General features: G+C 34.5%; 1 protein-coding gene across 16 annotated transcripts in view; it reads right to left on the reverse strand.

Moving 5' to 3' along the window:
- The window catches only part of LOC145246151 (pleckstrin homology domain-containing family A member 1-like), a 394,476-nt gene that overhangs the window by 100,909 nt on the left and 272,086 nt on the right, over positions 1-21,481 (reverse strand). The window contains exon 1 of one of the 16 annotated variants that reach the window (XM_080108010.1): positions 8,174-8,198. The exons of the other annotated variants lie outside the window; for them this stretch is intronic. The gene's annotated coding sequence lies outside the window, so the exon portion shown is untranslated. Of the gene's footprint in view, positions 1-8,173; positions 8,199-21,481 lie in introns of those variants that run through there. 16 annotated transcript variants of the gene reach the window in all.

Consider the following 21,481-nt stretch of genomic DNA (forward strand, 5'->3'; position numbering starts at 1 on the left):
TTATGAGAGAAGAACTAATTAGAGTAAACTAGTGTAGTGGGTTACGTCTAAAAGATAAAATATCGTAGAGATTAAAAATTGTGTTTGGAAATATAGCGGTGATAGATTAAATAAATAAAACGACACGAGATTACGAAAGAATCTTTTTTTTTTTTTTTTTTTTTAAATTAGAAATAATTGAATTGGGATAAAATAGCGCAGTAACTTAAAAGATGGTATCTAAAAATAAGAATAGGAGGTGATAAAATGGAGTCTAAAAATAGATAATGATAAAATACAGTAAATAAGTAAAATAAAAATAAAATTAAGTGAAATTACGAATTTTTTTTTTTTTTTTTTTTCGCGTTTAACCGGTGTCTAAGTTGTTTTCTTTAATAATTATTTTCGACAGAAAGGGAGCAACGTGGAAAAAACCTTTTCTTTGCTTAATTATATTGCTGGAATGGGAGATTATAGCTGACTCAATTAAACGTCGTGTGGATCTGTTATGTATGTGTTTAAGGAAAGTTGCTTTGTTAAAGATAGATAAAGTTGCTTTGTTAAATAGCAAGAGCGATCACAAAACTCCTAACGCCATTATTGGGCACAATTAGCAATTCCCATATAAGAAACTCTGGCGACCTTCTTAATAAGATAAAAAACATAGATATGAAAAATAAAACCATGAATAGTCTCGATATAGAATCTTTATACACCAATATCCCTACCAAGAAATGTCTCAACCTTCTTTCAAAACACTTAAATAAAATAAAAATTAAATTACCTTTGCCGATAGATAATATAATTAAAATTATAAGTATATGCATTGACATGACATATTTCACATTCGATGGACTCTGCTACAAACAAAAATTTGGACTGCCCATGGGTAACGCTCTAAGTGGGGTTTTGGCATGTCTATTTTTAGAATTCATCGAAACCAGACCCATGAAATATAAATTGCCCAAGGGTACCTCCTACTATAGATATATTGATATTTTAATTTTTCTCCCTATATCTTCCAAAATAGAGAATATCACTGATAAATTAAACAAGATTGAACCCACTATTAACTATACGTATGAAAGAGAAAATAACAACTCCATACCTTTTCTGGACATCAACATCATAAATAACAATGATCATCTAAGTTTTAAAGTCCATCGGAAAGTCACGAATAAAAATTATTACATACACTTTTACTCTCATCACGATGATAAAGTAAAAAGAGGTATTCTAATAGGATTTTTTCTTAGGGCCCTGAGAATATGTAGTGAAGAATACATTGTGGAAGAATTTGAGTATATCGAACGTACATTCATGAACTTGCAATACCCTCAACATTTTTTGGCAAATACAAAAAGAAAAGCACTAAAAATTTACCATAACCGAAACCGAGACCATTCCTTAAATAGCCAGACACACAACAGACAATTAACATTACCAACTAATAAAAACAACGACACAATCTATAAGAACCTAAATAAGACAGGCATTCAAATAACAAAACTAAACTCTTTAACAATTAGGGATCTAACACGTAAAATTATAACTAATACCACCATTAACACCAAAGCCGGAATATATTCCATACCCTGCCTTGATTGTGGAAGAATATACGTAGGAGAAACTCAACGTAATTTAAATAAAAGAATATATGAACACAAAAGAGATGTAAAAAACAACAATACACTCAACGCCATATTTTGTCACATCATGGAAAACGACCACCATTTTGATTTTAACAAAGCAACTTTCCTTAAACACATACATAGCAGATCCACACGACGTTTAATTGAGTCAGCTATAATCTCCCATTCCAGCAATATAATTAAGCAAAGAAAAGGTTTTTTATACGTTGCTCCCTTTCTGTCGAAAATAATTATTAAAGAAAACAACTTAGACACCGGTTAAACGCGAAAAAAAAAAAAAAAAAAAAAAATTCGTAATTTCACTTAATTTTATTTTTATTTTACTTATTTACTGTATTTTATCATTATCTATTTTTAGACTCCATTTTATCACCTCCTATTCTTATTTTTAGATACCATCTTTTAAGTTACTGCGCTATTTTATCCCAATTCAATTATTTCTAATTTAAAAAAAAAAAAAAAAAAAAAAAAAGATTCTTTCGTAATCTCGTGTCATTTTATTTATTTAATCTATCATCGCTATATTTCCAAACACAATTTTTAATCTCTACGATATTTTATCTTTTAGACGTAATCCACTACACTAGTTTACTCTAATTAGTTCTTCTCTCATAAAATGGATATACATGTATATATGACATCTAATTTACATAAGGAAAACACGCTGCTCTCCCCCATCATTATATATAGCCCCAATCCTCCGACTCTCTCGTCAATGACCATCCCTCTTGAAGAAGCCCGCATAAATCGGGCGAAACGTTGAGTATCCAGGTCCTTCCACCTCCATTTTATTTCATATCGTCGGATTTAATCCAGCTCAACAATCATATATATATATACATACAAATTAACTTTTAATCATGAATCAAAAGTCTTCCCTTCCTAATTGATATATATATATATATATATATATATATATATATATATATACTAGCATTTCAGCCCGGCGTTGCCCGGGTGTTTGGAGGTGTATGCTGAGCAAAAAAAACAAAAGAAACAGTCAATTTTTTTAAAAACTTTGACCTCTATTATGACCCTTAACATTTGTTTTGGGCTCAAATCAAGTTAAGTTACATCCATGTCCAAGGAACCTATATCTAAAATTTCACGTATTTAGACCCAAAATTGTTGGAGGAGTTTGGTAGAGTTCTGAAAGGTCAAATCGTTGAACTTTGACCCCTTAACAGCGAAATTTCTTGCCGAAAACCGATCATATAAATTTTCCCAAATCTCAGTACCCTGTATATCAAACTTTGAGTCTGTAGACTAAATATTGACAGAGTTATTGCGTAGGGAAATGTACACACACACACGTTCACTTTTCTAGATATATAAATAGATATTTTTTGTGATCTATTATATATATATATATTTTTTTTTTGTGATCTATTATATACAAGTACAAACTCCTTCCGTCATCATTATTTCTGAATTAAATTTTTAACTCATTAAAAACAGGCAAAAGTTAAAATTAGTGCTTTATGCCAAATTGATGGTTGAGTATAGTTAAATTTGTGATCATTTTTGCATTCTTTATTAACCCTTAACTGTGCATTAAATGAATACCATAGTACTTTGTTTGCTGCACCTTATAAAGATCTGTACAAAATTTCAACCAGGTCAGCCCAGTAAATTTACGAGAATAAGTGAAATGGACAGATAAAATATATTTGCTGAGTTTATTCTTTAGATGACACGTTTTATCTTGAGCGTTATTTTCACAACGTTTTGGTCGATGTAACGTCCGATATTCTTCAAGTGCATCTTGTTGAACCCTTGAATCTGCAGAGAATTTCAACGTAAAATTCTAAGAATGATTGACATTAGGGACTGTGTCAAAGCTGGTGTAGATAGTTGGTTCACAAAATTACATTTTTTTTTAAAAAGGGAAAAGGAAAAAAGGGAAAAGGAAAAAAGGGAAAGGAAAAAAGGGAAAGGAAAAAAGGGAAAGGAAAAAAGGGAAAGGAAAAAAGGGAAAGGAAAAAAGGGAACAAAGAAAAAGAAAGAAAGAAGTGTCAAGTGACTAGTGAGACAACACTGATGATTCATAATAGTGGAATTTGAGTGGTTTGATTATTTAAGGTAGTGACTCAACAAGAATTTGTTTACATTAAACTTGAAAAAAGACCATGTTATAGTCAGCTGAAAAGCAACCTTCTAGTATTGTTTTCTACAAAGATGTAGTTCTAGGATAGTGTAAAAAAAACTTTGTTCTTGGAATTTTTGTTTTGTTTGAGGCACACACAGAGAATAAGGGAAATTGTTGACAATTGTTGCAACTAGACGAGTATTTGTTGCGAATGTTTTACTGGGGATGACCAGAGATAGAAGCTTAGTCGAGCACCTGCTTTGAAAATAACCATAGAGTAGAGATAGATTTGCAACGTCTCTTCTGTGAGAAAAAGAAAGTAGGTGAGAAAAGTTCCTCAAACAGTCGAACTGTTAAAATAGCAAACGAAGGCTAAGGAAAACAAGAGATTTGAAAGAAACTTAAGAATGCCCTCCCTCCTTCACCTCCAAGAAGTGCCAAAACGACGGGACCAAAGATTAGCAGAGATACTACATTCTGATCCGAACCTGTTGGCCATATTGTCAGTTACCTCATAATGCTAAAAAGTTATTCACACCAGTGAACAACCTATAGCTCAAGAAAACCACAATTTGCACATGCATGAAGTATCGTTGTATTTGGGCTGGTGCATCTATCACTAGTGCCTCACTTTTAGACAGGGTCAAAAAAAGTGAAGCATGCATGGTCCCTCGTGAGTGCACAGTGAACGAGGCATAAAAAACAAAAATGACTAAGTTCAGCATCCCCCCTACTTAGCCCCAAAAATCCCCAAGGGGACATCAAATCCTGGTGAAAATGAACAAATGGTGCAGTTTTAGGCCTTAATATGTGCAAATTTGAGTTCTGCACCATGCAAAAAAAAAAGAAAAAAGAAATGACTAAGTCCATTATTTGCCCCCCCCACCCCATTTAGCCCCAAAAGTTCCCAAGGCCTTACCATCTTTAAATTTGAGTTCAGCACCATGCAAAACTGCTAAATAGACATACACAGAAAATTTGACAAATATGGTAAAATAGTCCCAAAAATGGAGTGTTTTTATTAGCCCTAAAAGAGCCCTTGGGGCACACCCAAGAGTTATCATGAAGTATAGACAAACTAAATTATATAGAAATCAGTTAATTACAACTTTTCAGAAAGTTTTATAAAAATCCAAGCCATCAATTTTTTTTTTTTTTTTTTTTTTTTTTAATAGGCACAAAAGTGTCAATTAGCCATTTTAACCTGAAAGGCACACCAGGGGAGGGGGGGGGGGGAGAGTACAGTTTTCCCGGAAAATTCGTTCTGTTACTTTTTTTTTTTACTCATATCATGTTTAATGTTTGTACAAAATTTTTAAAAATTCCAAGGCGTAGTTATTGAGAAAAGTGCAGACAGATGAACGGATGAGCCGACAAGAATGAATTTACAGGTCCACCTTCCTTTTGTCCTTTTTGGGAGAGAGAGAAAAAAAAAGCCTCCAATCCAATAAGTCTTGCACTATAGGACAAGATCCAACCTCTGCTCCCATCGCCACAACATATTTCTGTGCCCGTTTTCCAAGTATGATGAACTGATGAACTCATAGCACTTATGCTCCCGCAAAATACAGACTCCCAACTAACCTTACAAGCAGCAATATCTCACCCTCCTCAGTGCTGAGGTCCCTAAATGTTGGAAAAAACTATTCCAGTAGTTTCTTCCCTTGAACTGTTAGAATTTGAAATTCCCCGTTTCCTGCTTCCCTGGCTGTATTAACATGCAGATGTTTAAAGATGTTTAAATATAAAGCGAACAAATATCTCGCTGCTCCAATTCTTACAGTCCTCTGTTAGACACGATCCCAAATAGTAACCCCTTACGTTCCAAGTGACAATATACCTTGTTTGGAGTGAAAAAAAAAGTATAGACTTCTGCTACTTGGTTTATCCAACGTATACACACGTATTCTAACCCGACTGGATTAGAAATTATCGGCAGAAAAACCTGATGTTGCTCGGGATTGAATAAGGGTCAATATTAGATACTTTTTCACTGTACACATAATATATTACATTCTTTTTTTATTTTTAATTGCCCTCTCTCCTCCTCCTCTCTTGAAATGGAAAACCCTGAATCAGTGAAATATGTATTTGAATTTTTAAGGAAGTTCTGTGCCTAGGAGTCACATAGAAGTGGAAGCACGGAACAGAGGGTAATGAAGATTTGGAATCACTTCCATCGTGTTCATTAGAAAATTATACGACTAAAATCTAATAAAAATGGATCTATTCGAAGTTTTAAGGGGATTATATCCTCATAACTCTCTGAAAGGTGCACTTGGAGATTTGGGATTATTTCCATTGTAAATTTTATACAAGAATAAGCTTTTCGGATTTTATGTAGATTCTTTAACCTTTTTTTCTATAGAGAACACACATACAAACATTGAGTTTTATATATAGAGATACTTATTAAAATGGAGTATACATATTTTTCACTTAGCAAAGTTCTAAGTAGTTTGAATAACCTGCCTTAAACGATTTCGTTATTGTTGCATATGAATTATGTAATTGCATTTCGCCAAGTCATTCAATTGACTTCCATCCATCCAGTACGGCCATAGCCGAGATTCAACTCACTACACGAGTTTGTTGTGTAATTCAAATCTTGTCCGTAGCTGAATACTTGATGCTTCGCCAGGGCTATCAAGCAAATTTTTTATCGTGACACCATCACAAGACGGGAGTGCCTACCACGGCTTAAGAGAGTCCCATCTATCCTCATACTTTTTCAGACTTGAGCAACATAAAATCTTTTAAACAAGACACATCACAATATAATCATAAAGTGTTACGAATGATGAATCTAAATTAATAAATTAACAGAAAAAGTTTTTTCATTTAATCAAAATAATTCTGGAAATATATAGGAGTTGAAACACGTGTTCCAGACAAAGTTCATAAGAAAACTTGAGTAACTGAACACTCCCACAAGATGGACCGATCTAAAACGATTTAAACAGCACTCTTATCAAGGTAATGAAGTTAACGATTATTTGTTATTTATTTTATGTTTTCAACCACCATGTATCAGGTTTTCTGCAATAAACTTCTTTTGAGTGTCAATCCTGGCTTCAGATAGTCTAGCTACACTGATGAGCTGTGATACAGCGGAACAGTACTGTATGTGGATTATAAATGCTCTCTATCTTGGGTTGTGCATATTGAGGTGGGGAGAGATAAACTGCCACTAGCATACAAAGCAATGTTCTTTGCGTAAACAAATAGAGCTTAGGCGTTTGGACAATGTTTAAACATTGTAATTTTGCATCCCTATCTTAACAGCAGACAAATAGCGTAACAGTGAGAAGCAGGGACTGTCACCTAGGCAGTTGAGTTTCAATCCTGGATTGAGGTAGTTTGTAGTCTAGCCACACATGAGCTGTGATACAGCAAAACAGTACTGTATGTGGATTATATATCATGCATGTGTGTGCAGGGTATCTTGTGAACTAGTGAATGGATCATAAATTTTGGAATATATATTCCATAAAATCTGAAAGGTCGACGTGTGTATAATATATATATATTATACACACACGTATCAACCTTTCAGAATTTATACAATATATATATATATTCCAAAATTTATGATCCATTCACTAGTTCACAAGATACCCTACGCGCGCACACACACAAGAAATTGAAGACTAAATAAAATATATAGGTATATATAAATTTTGTCAGTTCAATAATGAAAAACAGGTTATAAACACTACCTAGGTATTTCTGAGGAGAAACATTAGGATTTGAAATGCCTATATACGAAGAGGGTTTGTAACCCCTTTTCTATTGATGTTTCTCTTTATTGAACTGAAAAATAAATTCATATATACTTTTATTTTGAATTTCTTTTTTGTTATACTTCCTACATCTTAATAAGTGCCTATATAAAGAATCTATCAATATTCTATAAACCCATTTGAGATACATACACACGCATAGAATTCAATTCTACACAATCATATGAAACAATTTTGTTGAATAACTGAAACCGCACTATTTCTTACTGCATGAATTAACGATTAGTTATTAACTTATTCAGAGTTCACAACTGCACTATATTTATGGTTCACACATTTATTCTAAGCCTTCCCTCTTCTCCCCATTTTGGGAAAGGCCAGAAAAAACCAGACCAAATATTGGCACAGATACTACATCTTCATCTGAGCCTGTTATAGTCTCGTCATCGTTCCATCCTATAGGAGGCAGCTTGCCTGGGATCGATTTCCTCTATATTGATGAAGCTACTGCAAGATTTTAGTCTTTGTCTCACTGATTGATGACCAAAGAGTGAACTATAACAGCAGGAATAAAAATGAAGCCCTACCAGACCCAAAGGAAACACTCCCCCAGGGTTCAAACCTTGGTAGAAAAAACTGGGTGACTCTAAATAGAGCCAAAGTAGGCAAAACAAAAGACAATCTCCACTAGTGGGGCCTAGACACCTCACCTTTATGTCCATGTGGAGAGGTACAAACGATGCACCACCTTACGGAAAACTGCCGATTGGGTCCTCATTGCTCAAACCAAGACCTTCAGGAGGCAAATAGCACTGCCATGCGATGGGTTAATTTCTATTGAGTAGCTGAACGCCCCCACAAGGTGGACTGGTCCAATACGATTAAAAAGCATTGAACAAAGGAAGCTAAAATAAGGTAATAGTAGGTAATTGTTGTTCGCAATCACCATGTATCATACTCTCCACAATAAATGACTTTTTACTATATGCGTCAGTCTTTTCTATTTAATGGCACATCAAATTTTATGAGATTTTTTTTTTTTTTTTTTTTTTACAATCAGGATCAACTATAAAAGCATTAAAACCTGTGGATTTTAATTTTTTTTCGTTTGATTTTTTTTTTACAAAGAGGATACCACTTGTCAAGGCCCGGGGTTACTCGAGGATAATGGGTTAATGTGTGTACAGCAGTCATTGGGACAATAGTGTAGCAATTGTTACTAGAGGAAATTTGGTATGATTTGATTATTTAAGAGGACGCTTCAACAAGAGCTTGTTTACATTGGACTTGAAGACGACAATATTGTAGTCAGCTGGAAAGCAGACCAGAGTTCCATAGGCAGGTAGTTCTAGGAAAGAAGCTTTGTTCATGGAATCCACATTTAGGCACTGATAGAGTAGGGAGAACTTACTGATAGTGGTTTTAGCTAGATGAGTGTTATTTGTGAAAGATTGGAAAGGAGGGAACATATGGATTTTATCTGTTTTTGAAATCTTTTTTTTTTTTTTTTTTTTTTATAAATTGAACACCCTGATTAGGTTATAAAAAGACCAATAAAAAACAACAAAAAACAAAAGGATAAAAAAATGAGATAATAAAAATACAGACATACCCCCCATCTTTTCCCCCAAAACATAAAAACCAACTTTGTGAAAGTATAAGGTTTGACCGATTCTAACTCAGATGATTCTAAAAAAATTTAAACTTCAAATCCAACTCTTAAAATTTGAAAATATCCAACCGACTTCTTATATAACATAGCACAGATGCACATATGCAAATGCATGCAAAATAATAACATTGGTAGGGGAAAAATAAAACTTTAAAAAGGAAATCATGTTAGAGATGGAAACAACGTTCAAGATCACGTGAGGGGCATGGATGACGTTCCTGAGCACGTTGGAGAAGACGATCACATGAGTGACGTCACAGCCGTAAGAGGAAATAGATGTCGTTGTTACAAGGAGTTGAAATTCTGTTCTATTCTTTGTCTAGTTTGCGATTGATGCTACAACGTGTTGGTTCTTGGACAATGTTACACTTCTTTTAAAGTTTTCCAAACTGTGCTGACTCTTCGAAGATTAAAAAAAACAACATTTTTAGGAGTTCAACTCTGACACCTTAAAAAAATTCTGACTGATTCTACAATCCTAATAGAAAAGAGGAGAGAGAAAAATCTGAATTATGATGGCTATCAATAAATAGCAAGATTAATGCATACAATTAATTACCTGCCAAGGGCATTAAAAGACATCACGCTTTCAGATAAGGAAAAAGTAGGGTTGAGGATATACATTTCCAGAAAGAACGTACAAAGGTTATTTATAACTTAGTCAAAGAAACACTTGAGTAAACAAAAAAGAAAATTCATAGGGACTATAGAGATAATGCTGAAAAAGGAAAAGTATTACTTTGGTCATTGTCACGAGAGGACCGTTTTTGTTGACCCCCCCCCCCCTGTCGAAAATTGTCGATTTCGAGGTGAAAAAAATTAACGTTTTTGGCCAATTTTTCGATATTTTTCGAGCAAAGGATGGAGCTTCGATGTGATACCGAGTTTGTGAATTTTCATCGCGTCTGTCGAAAGTTTTTAGCAGACATCCAAACATATACACATACATACATACATTTTCGCTTTTATATATATAGACTAGCGAGGGGTACCCGGCATTATCCGGGTGTTTGTAGGTGTGTGTGAAAAAACCCGAAAATGTGAAAAAAAAAAACAGGTGCCCGTGAAAAAAAAAAAACGAAGCGTTGACGACGCGCAGTTGGAAAATAGTAAAGTGTGAAAAAAAAAAAAAACAGGTGCGCGTTTTTGATTGATGTGACGGCGATAGCTATTCAGCATTTTGTGCGGGACAGTTTTTAAATAAATAAATAAATCGTTTTTTTTTTTTTTTTAACTAAGTTCGGGGAAACACAGCTCCCTGTTTATTAGGGGGAGTGTCTCGTCTCGAAATGAAAGCTACCATCTGATATGACGAAGTCGACATTGAACAAACGTTACTTAGCTCTCTAGAGACCACTAGCTCTGCTGGGCCGGTGATTATAGTCGAGTTTCGCTTTTTTTTATACCGAAAACCGAATGTAACGCGTGCCGATGCGGGAAATGTGGAATAATTAACGTTTGAAAGTCAATAAAATTAAATAGACAGGCGAGCTCTGTGGTTAAGTGTGAGATATTACAATTTATGGATGATATAAAAAGTTTTAAGTTGTGAAGCGAGCGAGCGCTTCTCTGAAAGAAGCCTTTTGTGGACATCGAGGAAAAGCGTACATACATACATACATACATTTTCGCTTTTATATATATATATATATATATATATATATATATATAGATAAGAATTCTGCATTAAAATATATTCATGCGTATTTTACGACCAAGCAATGCCGGGTGGCCTACTAATAAATAAATAAAAGTGTGTTGGGGGTGGGAACATTCCCCACGAGATGAACTGGTCTTTCTGAAATCATTTTAATAAACACTTTTTTTTTTTTTTAAATCAAGTTTGTGAAGTTAACGATCAACCATGATTTTCCACCATGTAACATATTTGTTGTGGAATAAACTACTTCATTCTTTATACTAGGGAAAATCTGGTCGGGGTGGCATACTTTTGCTAATATACAAGGAACGAACATGTACTACATTGTTGCATTACTTTCCTCATCCCCAAGGAGAAGATAATGCCTGGGAGGATGGTATCATGAGAAACATATCCCGGGGTTCTATTGTAATTCAATGCGGTACAGTAGAACCCTGGGATACGGCATTAATCCATTCTAGGGTTGGGGTGGGGATCCTAAGGTGAAATTACCGTATGGCGGGGCCTAAGCAAAATTTCATAGGGTACATATTAAAAATTAGTAACAAAATACAGTACAGTATATAACATGCATGTATATAATTAAATAACATAAATAACACCGTAAAATGGAGCAAATACCGTAACCCGGTGCTGGAAAAAACATATTCCACATTGTAACCTAGACCCCCCCCCCAAAAAAAAAAAACACGTATCCTAGGGTTCTACTGTAATACCTTAAATGATAGTCTTAGAAGAGAAGAACAGATACTACACTACCTTTTCTTGAGTATTAAAAAATAGTAATAGTATAGTCTTAGCTTCAGACAGATACTAAATCTCCATTAGTAATACAAGTTAACCTTTTCTAATTTATTACAATAGAAAGACTGAGGACCTTTTAAAAAGTGCAAAGGATCAGATTCCAACGTATTTCAAAGTAATCAGAAATATGTTGATATGTTAAAACAAGTTTACGAAAATATAAATTACACAATGTTTAACGTTGTCATTACATAACACTCGGTACCCACACGTTGTATGTAGACAGTTGCAAGGTAACAAAGATAAGGAAAGAATTCGACTCACTTTTTTTTTCAGTTCAAACAGACATTTATTTACAGGTACTTCTAGAATAATGCCTCATCTCTTGTGCCAAAGTCTTCTCATACTCCAATGTGCTTAACAAGACTGCCATGTCAAACATGTAGTACTCTGTCTTTGTTCAACCATGTTTAGGACACGTCTTTCCCTATCACTCTTGGGCCACATGTGTAACATGTCTATCTCTCATTCTTGAACCATGGTTTTTTTTTTATAAAATCTTTTTCTTTGCCTCTTCCTCACTATGACGTCACCTCACCCAGGGCTCGGTCATTTGCATATGTTAGCTGTTCTACATCTGCTGCTGCTATACGTGCATCCATGCTCCGTTAAAAACAGCAGTTATGAAATCTGAAAATAACTTTAGCCTTAAGGTCTTTAATGAGCGAAAGTTATAAATATTTAGAAGTTTTATCATTTTCCGTTTATTATTTATTAGTGATTAAAAAAAAAGGGGGGGGCGAGAAGTCAGAACGTTTAAAATACTCTGTATGAAGAGCCAAAGTCATGAAATAGAGGGTGGGGCAGAGCAACTTGCTTATTTGGAATATCAATTAAATCTAAATAAGTTGCTCTGCCCCACCCTGTACTTTAATGCAATCAAATATGAGAAAATGTGAAAACCGTTTACGGCTGAAGATGTCAGGTTAAAATTTTTTTTTTTTTTTAATTCTGTGGGATTAAACTTCATGTTTACATTTTTTAATTTTCATTTTTTTTTTTTCTTGTTTCATATTGAGGTGAGACGTTTCATGAATGACTTCCAACTTCTGTGATTTTGTATGTGCCACCCACCAAGATCAAGTCGTCATCATCGTCATAAACAAATCCCATTCATGCGAGTTTTGATCAGTGAAAAATGTGGAACACTTTGGAGCATTTTAGATAACCAAGAATTGGTGAAATGACTACACCAGTTGAGACGTTATGTGATGTACTTTCTAATGGAGGCCTATAGAACAATACCAGAAATTTTCTCCAGCCAATGTACTGCTGCCAAGATAGTGTCAAGATTTTGGACATCGACCACGTCTCGCATCTACACAATAGTACAGATCGGACATATGTGCAGTATGTTGCCATTCTCGTATATGATAAGATTCCAGAGTCTTGTGAAATTGTCGACAGTTGCGTGAAGACCTTGATGTGGTAAATATACATTGTTTTATAGCCGTGTCGATTGGCCTTTTGGAATCAATTGTGTAAGCGTCTTAAAATTATTTAATTTTGTGTCTTGAAATTATGGGTTGAATCTCATCAAATTCTGGTTATAACAAACTACATGTTACAAACTTTGGGGTCAACTGTGCCTTTATATATATAAAAAATAATTTAGGTAATTTTTTTAAACTCAGGTTCACCCCAACAAGGTATATCGCTACGAGGGTGTACTTGGGCTACTCTTTGAAACCACACCTAGGAAGGATTAACAAGATGTTGGTTTACATAATATTTAAACTTCTGATTATCAGATATGATTTTATTGCAAAGGGGGATTTGTCGGGGACATGTATATCGAGGGACCACAAGGGTAATGAGTTTATCAGAGCACATTCCATCAAAAATACTTGTAAAACAGGTACAAAGATGCAACATTGTGGTGATGGGACAGGGGTTGGGGCTTAGTTAACAAAGTGGGACCTATTAGATTGAAGACTCTTTTTGGACCCTATCCAAGAGGGAGAGACTAGTGGTAGATGCACCAGCCCAGATGTGGCAACAATACTCCATTTTCTATTTGCGATCTGGTAAAGATCTAACCTTGTATTTCAGCTGTGATTTTAATGAAAAAAAAAAAAAAAAAAAAAAAAACAGTGCCCCCTTCCGAAAAAAAAAAAAAAAAAAAAAAAAATCAGCCGAGGCTGATACCACACAAAAGTCATGAACGGCCAAGAAGAATGGAAGGAATGAGAATAGAAAGAACTTACTAAATCTCCACCGGAGGAGTGCAAGGAATACTGGGACCTTAGGAAGGCTTATTGCCATCCAAATTCCAGTAAAGACTAATGGTCGTTGCCAGAAAGAAATTAATGGTAAGCGGCTGTTGCGACTACACAAAGTCATTTGAAAAAAAATGTGGATGAACTTATCCAGAAAACACCACCGGTATTATCAGGGAGTAATTCCTAATGATGCCCTGTGTGAGAGCTAATGATTTTGATTATTTGAACTATTGTTTTCATGTTGAGTGTTATTCACACAATAGTTCATCCAATGTAACGTCCGATCTTTTGCAGATGTATCCTGTTGAACTCTGAAATCTGTTCAATTTGGCAATCTGCATGGAATTTCGAACAGAACCCTATATTTAATCCACATGGGTAGCATACTTTCATTCTGTCAGCCATGACTAGGTAGAAGTCTTCAGCAATTCACATCGCCTTCAACCTCCAGAAGAGTGTCACAACTGAATTTTAATTAGTACTTTATCCATTACGCCATGAGTCCTTTCGCAAAATTAGTAGTCCAAGTAATACAAATTATCAATTCCCATCTAAAAAATTCAGAAACTCCGTGAATAATAATTTATTTAGGGAAACTTGTCATTAAGACTTCAGAAAAAAAATAAATAAATAAAAAACTAGGTCAATGGTTATTAACAGTAAAGAAATACTGATAGTAGCTTCTTCTTAGAACTCCTAGCGAGTACACCATTGTTGCAATATTTTTTATATATAAAGGTATGATTAAAGAAAATTCGAAGGTTCTAGTTATAGACACTGGCGATAGGAAATGACCAATCAAATGGCTCTACGTTCTGCTAACAACCAATCAGAAACTGGAATTGCTCCATAAAACGATATTTTAGAATTCCCACACATAATTTTTAGTATCCACATGAGAAAAATCTTTGTTCGCTGCCTGCAAAAATTTCAAGTTCAAGACTTATACAGAACAGCTACCCACCAAAAACTCCTTTTCATCTCAAAGACTTGTACAGAATAGCTATCCATCGGAAACTCTTGAAAATAAACACGTCTTTCAATTCAAAAATCATAATGTGGTTCTTGTGATAATTCAGAACGAATGCCTACATAAAAAGATGAAGCGCACAAAATGAATATTCTTATTTTGTTACCACAAAATTAACTAAATAGAATGAATAGATTGACAATTGAAAGATGAATATTATGAGAGGATTGAAAATGAATACATGACTCCTGATGAGGACGGTTTATGACAAGTATTTATTGACACTGAATTTTTAGATGACTTGTAGTTTACAGGGAAGTAATCCCATGGTAATATGTTCCACAGGAGTTTCTCTAAAAAAAACTGTTCACAGAAATTTCATTTGATGTTAGGCACAAGGAGGATAAAAAGGAGAGTTGTTTACAGTCTTTCTTCAAAATTGGAACAGCATCAAGTTGCCCATCCTTCAAAAAGTATTCAGAAAATATTGGAAAAGAAAAGTGGACAATACCGCCCCCTCCACCCACCCTCACATGAGATATACAACAATGTTTAATTAGAACAAAGATTTTGTCATATACAGACGATACACTAATGCTAAACTAAGATGGGAAATGATCAGCTCAGCATCCATATAACAAAATAAAATACTAGCAGGACCTGTGGACATTCCACAGGGAACTCATATGTAATATATTGTTGTTGGCATTCTATAGATGTTCAGTGTAAATGGAGGACGCTCTGATATTGTTGTAGTTTTTTTGTTAAAACTACAAAAGTATTTATCTAAGCTAGCACGAATGCCTGGCAAAAGCCCAGTCGTAAAGTATGCTGAAATATGATATTTTAATTCTTGCAGAAGTTAATGTCCTATCAATTTTTATATATTATAAAGTTGCGATTTCAAAAATAAAAAATATATCCATATGACTTGGGTGCATCAGCTTAAATCAAAACCGAAATAAAGACTTATGAAAAATAATATATATAACTTGAGTCCTTCAGCCATAATCGAAATCGAAACCGAAACCGAAACTTATGAAGAATTCTTAGTAAAATTATTTATGACAAGAAATAGAACATAACAATTAAACGACCCGGATGTAAGCGTGACACACAAAAAAACACACGCTATCATATTAATATATAGAGAATAAAAAGAATAAAAAGATGCTGCATATCTACACTTAAGCCACAACCAATCAAGACAAAGTAAAAATTTTCACAGCAGATCCTGAAGACCTTTAAGAAAAAGTCTGTTTTTGAGCTGGGGAAAGTTTTGGTTTTTGGTAAGTTGTGCTTGTCTGCGACAACTTCAACCAACAGCAGTATCAGAATCATCCCTAACCAAACCAGCAGCAACACCTTTTTTTGCATACCAGCAAGACCCTCAGTCGCGACCGTGACAAGTGGAGAATGATGGTTCACAGGAAGTCGTCTTCGGACACGAAGGACAGCACATGATGATGATGGGCAAGAGAAGCTGTAGACTTACTAAACTGAACCAACATCAGTAATACAAGTTGTAGACACTTTTATACCGAAATCAAACGATTCTACAAAAATAGATGACAATCCAGATGCCAATATCAACTCAGACTGTGATAAATAAAATGCCTGATCCAAACCATTGTCATATAAAATCATTTTTATAACTATCCTTGTTTCTAAATTCTACCAGAGGTTAAAGGTTCAATTCTCAGTGTGGCACAATACTAAGTATACAATTGCAAATCAAAACCATGACTAAAAGAGCAAGAGTATACAACACCTGTGGATTAAATGAAAGATTCCCTTCGAAATTCCCGTACAGATTCCCGAGTTCAAAGAAACTTTTATACTAAGAGCAAACAATTCTGTGAAAATAGATGACAATCCAGATGGCAATATCGACTCGTCATGTAAAGTAGTTTTCGTTACACTTATTGTTATATGTTTATAATCATCATTTTATAATTATTTTTTATACGTACATATAATTATTTTTTATACGTACATATAATTATTTTTTATACGTACATATAATTATTTTTTATACGTACATATTTATAATGATTGTTGTTTCTACAGTTTTGAGATGAGGATAGATAACGTATTATTTGGATTATTCAGATTCATGTTCTAAGTGGAGGTTGGAGGTTCAATTCTCAGTGCGGGCAATAATACAATTGCAAATTACCAAAGACTTCTACCTGACCATGGCTGAATGAACGAGAGCTTGCTACGCACGTGGATTAAATAAAAGGTTTCCTTCGAAATTCCCGTACAGATTCCAAAGTTTGACCAAAACTATCACCATAAGTCATTTTCTTAACCATCATTTTTTTTCTTTTTTACAACAGCCCACTCTGATGCGATTTCAATAGTTTTCAAAACCATCCCCCACCTCCTACCCCTGTCTGTGAAGATGCGTTTTTCTTCTACAAATAGATATAGTTTTTTTTTTATATCACACACACACACACACACACACACACACACACACACACACACACACACACACACACACACACACACACACACACACACACACACACACACACACACGTCTGTTTTTGTCGCGTTAACATGAGTCATGGTACACGAGACGACATATTCGCTCATTTCACCAGACCCATAGCCCCCACCCCGTAATAAGCCGGCAAGCGAATGTTAGTAAACAAGCTTCGTTATTCCATGTTACCATTGTGCTTTATCCGTTTTATGGTGTAGCATTTCAGGTTAGTTAATAAGGAAACGCAATATTGCAAAATGACCATTGTGTATTGAAAATAGTTTCACTATAGTAGTAGTAGTAGTAGTAGTAATCGTCACACACAAAGGCTTTGTTTAAATGGCATATCAACTCATTTTAGGTTATTTAAAACTTAAATCAGATGAATTACTTAACCTGCTCCTTTCCCCTGCAGCACGTGTTTAAGACAGAAAGAAAACTAACGAGAGAGAGAGAGAGAGAGAGAGAGAGAGAGAGAGAGAGAGAGAGAGAGAGAGAGAGAGAGAGAGAGACCAACCAAGTATACATAAGTGATAGGAAGGAGAAGGAAGTCACTTTTGATGAAATCTAACTTCCTTACTCCCCTCTTTTGAATTGTTTAAAGTTTTAGCCTTTAATTTTCAGAGAGAACTCTTATAAGAGCAAAAAGAAAGGCAAGATTGAGGAAAAAACAAAAGAAACAAAATGAGAGGAAGAAAAAAAAAAGGGAAGGTAAGACTATTTGGCAGACTTTTCTTACAAGGAAAACTATTTAGACACTTCACACCCTTCTGTAATGAACAAGCATTAAGTTTCTATTTTACTCATACTTGAGAAGTGCAGGTTCATAACTTTCCAAATAAATTGATTAAAATTGATCCAATAAGATAAGAACTATTTATAATCGATTCTATAAACTACGACATTATTCACCAGACAAATCCCATACTCTCCCCCCTCCCCATTTCTATTTATAAAATAATCTATAAATTCTACGATATGTTAATATTCTTTAGTATAAAGTGAAAATATTTACATAAATGTGACCATAAATTTTTAAAATAAAATGTAGCAAATTGGACGTAAAAATTAAAGTTTTATTTGTAATTTCGATCTTACATAGAATAAAAAAGAGAAAATAAAGTGGAGAGCTATAGAGACGAGACTGAAAACGAGAGAGAGAGAGAGAAAGAGAAAGAGAGAAAGAGAGAGAGAGAGAAAGAGAGAGAGAGAAAGAGAAAGAGAGAGACAGAGAGAAAGAGAAAGAGAGAGACAGAGAGAAAGAGAAAGAGAGAGACAGAGAGAAAGAGAAAGAGAGAGACAGAGAGAGAAATAGAAAAATATGGAGAGATAGAGTTTGAGGTGGCAATAGCATTTTTTTTTTGTTCCTTTACTGAAGTACCACATGAAAAAAAACTACTCGAAGACAAAGGTTAATGAGATTTTCAATTAGTGATCAACACCTCGAGAGGATTGTTTTGTCTTACATTTTGATTAGTTTCGTTTCGATAATTTCATGTAGTGAATGTAGATTAAATGGCAAAATGATAAGTAGGTAAAGAAAATTTCAGGTATTAGCATTTTTCAAGTTCAAAATGTTTTATAACAGGTTTGAATAACTCATAAAATTTTTAAAAACAAATCTTAGTTTCAGAGAAACCAATGCCATGGAGTCGGAGTGAATCGGAGTCTAAGGACATTGGCTGTAATAATTGAAAAGAGATGATGAAAAATGTTGCGGAAAATAAATGTCAACATCTTTGTTTATTAAATACTGTTAGGGTTTGCCTCCCAAGAGAAAGAGAACTAGTCTCCGAAACAGTTGCAAAATCTACTTTCTAATTAGATTTCAAATATTCATAGGGGGAGGGGGTATAGATGACTTATTGCTTTACCACCCACTCATGTATCAGGAGACCCTTATACAAACTGTTCTAGTCATCTATTACACGGCGAAAAAAAAAAAAAACTGTGGTCCCCGCCCCCCCAATCTCTTAGGTTGCATTTATCATTCTCTTTCTTGTGTCGTCCACAGTACTTGTATCGTTCTACTTTTACTCTTTTTGTCCCCTTAAGATTTTTATACCAACACACATACGCTCCCTCCATATTTTTGCTAGCCTATGAGGGTTGCTATCATGGTGAATGACAACATTCTACACCGATCCCCAAGAGAGGAGGTAATGCCTGTGAGGATGATATGATGAATGAACATCATACTTCACTATCGTCCCTCCTCCTAAAAGAAGGGAATACCTGGAAGAATGATATCATGACAAACGAACATATACTATACAACCCACTATCCACTTTAAAGGCTAAAAGGAGAGAATGCCTGGGACGATGATATGTCAAGAACAGATAAATGACCCCCAACCCCGACCCAAACTTCTCAAAAGAAAAGATAATCCTCAGAGGATAATATCAAGAGGAATATTTTAACTCAAGTAACTGTAGAGTATAGAGATTAATGTTTCTTCTGTGAGCCATCTGTCAACGTTGGCTATGTTGTACTCTATAAGGAAGCAGTCTCAGTAATATGCTCGACAGATGGGAGTCCTTGCTAAGAAGATCTGTTCATGGAAATTCCGCTGACACTAGAAACATGAGGTTTTTTTTTTTTTTGTCGTAGAAAAATGAGTTGCTATTAATGAGATTAGACCTTAGTCAAGCATTTTCTATGAAATTAACGATAATTTTATGGCATATATGGATTATTTCATAATGAATAAAGTAAGGAGTAAAGTAAAAATTGTCTCTTACAAAATTATTTTATTTCTATTGAACTATGTAGCACAATATTACTTACTGAATATTTATTAGTACTAAATTCATTTCATTTGGGTCAGTTCTTTTAAAACACAATGGACATTGTTTTCATAGAAATGTTAAACTCATTTACTGCGTGTTATTAATATTATTCCCAAGTCCAGCAGAAGGAAAGGCTCCCAAGGCCGGCAGAAGGAAAGGCTCCGCACCCAGGCAGAAAGAAAGACTCCCCACTACGGCAGAAAGAAAGAGTCCCCACTACGGCAGAAAGAAAGAGTCCCCACTACGGCAGAAAGAAAGACTCCCGACAAGATACACTTGAAGAAAGTCAGAGATTACATCGAAACTTCAAACGAAAACAGGATTCAGAAATATCCAGATCATACGAATTTTGATTATCTGAGAAATTTTAATCTGTAATCTTTATTTTATTCATTTTTTTTTTTGTCTGTACTTTTGTTTCAAAGATGAAGAAATTACTTATTTCACTATATGGTAATCAGCCTCCCTGTCCCCCACCAGTCATAAACGCTGGATGCATAGTATAGCCTTGGCTGCATGTCTCATCAGCAACCCCATTTCTGCATCAGTTGTGAGCAGCATCAATTCTCACTGATGATGTCTGCCAACAATTCTCATATTTCTGTTACAGACCCAGACGAAACAAAACCGATACAGCCATTGACTCATCAGAAAGCCTTATTACTCTACAGGTACCAATAACCAGTTCAGTCGGCATTAAATAGCATTTGCGTACCAAGGCTGACACTTAAACCGACTCAATTGTATCGTGTAGATGATTTATTTGCCACAAATATCAGATGAAGGGAAATATTTTGTATGATGCTATGTATTTTTATTTTTTACATAAAAGTTAAAACTACTATACGCATGTAAACATTATTTAAAACATTTCAGTGTTGTATAGCAATATGCTTTAATTAGATTAACTTTTTATTTATTTACTAGCAAGGGGCGAGGCGCCCGGTCGTAAGAACAAAAAAATTTTGACAGCAAAAACCAAAAAAAAAAACAAAAAACATGTGACTTCAGCCAGAATGAATACCGAAAACATAATTTATAAATAATAAATGGATACAGACATATTGAGTTTTTTCCGGTTGTGAAATAATAAATAGGGGGGAGGGGTTAAGTTCACTTTAATTCTAAAAATCAAAGATACTGTTAAAAACACTGAACGCAATTGTTAGGCAGTTTTTCTTGTTTTTTTTTTAATAAAAAATAAACATTTTTATACTGATCGTGTTAAGACAGGATTGGGGAAAAAACTTATTTATCGTGTTAAAAAAAAAAACAAAATGACGTGTGCCAGACACAAACTCGCAAAAAATAAGACTATAAGCGAGTACGCTATCCACCGGACTACGATGACATGTTATGACTACTAATTTAGCTTTTTAAAACGAAAGAGCGAAACGACCGTTGCA

The sequence above is a fragment of the Euprymna scolopes genome, chromosome 23, assembly GCF_053919585.1.
Source record: "Euprymna scolopes isolate OS-2025 chromosome 23, ASM5391958v1, whole genome shotgun sequence".
NCBI classification, from domain to species: Eukaryota; Metazoa; Mollusca; class Cephalopoda; order Sepiida; family Sepiolidae; genus Euprymna; species Euprymna scolopes.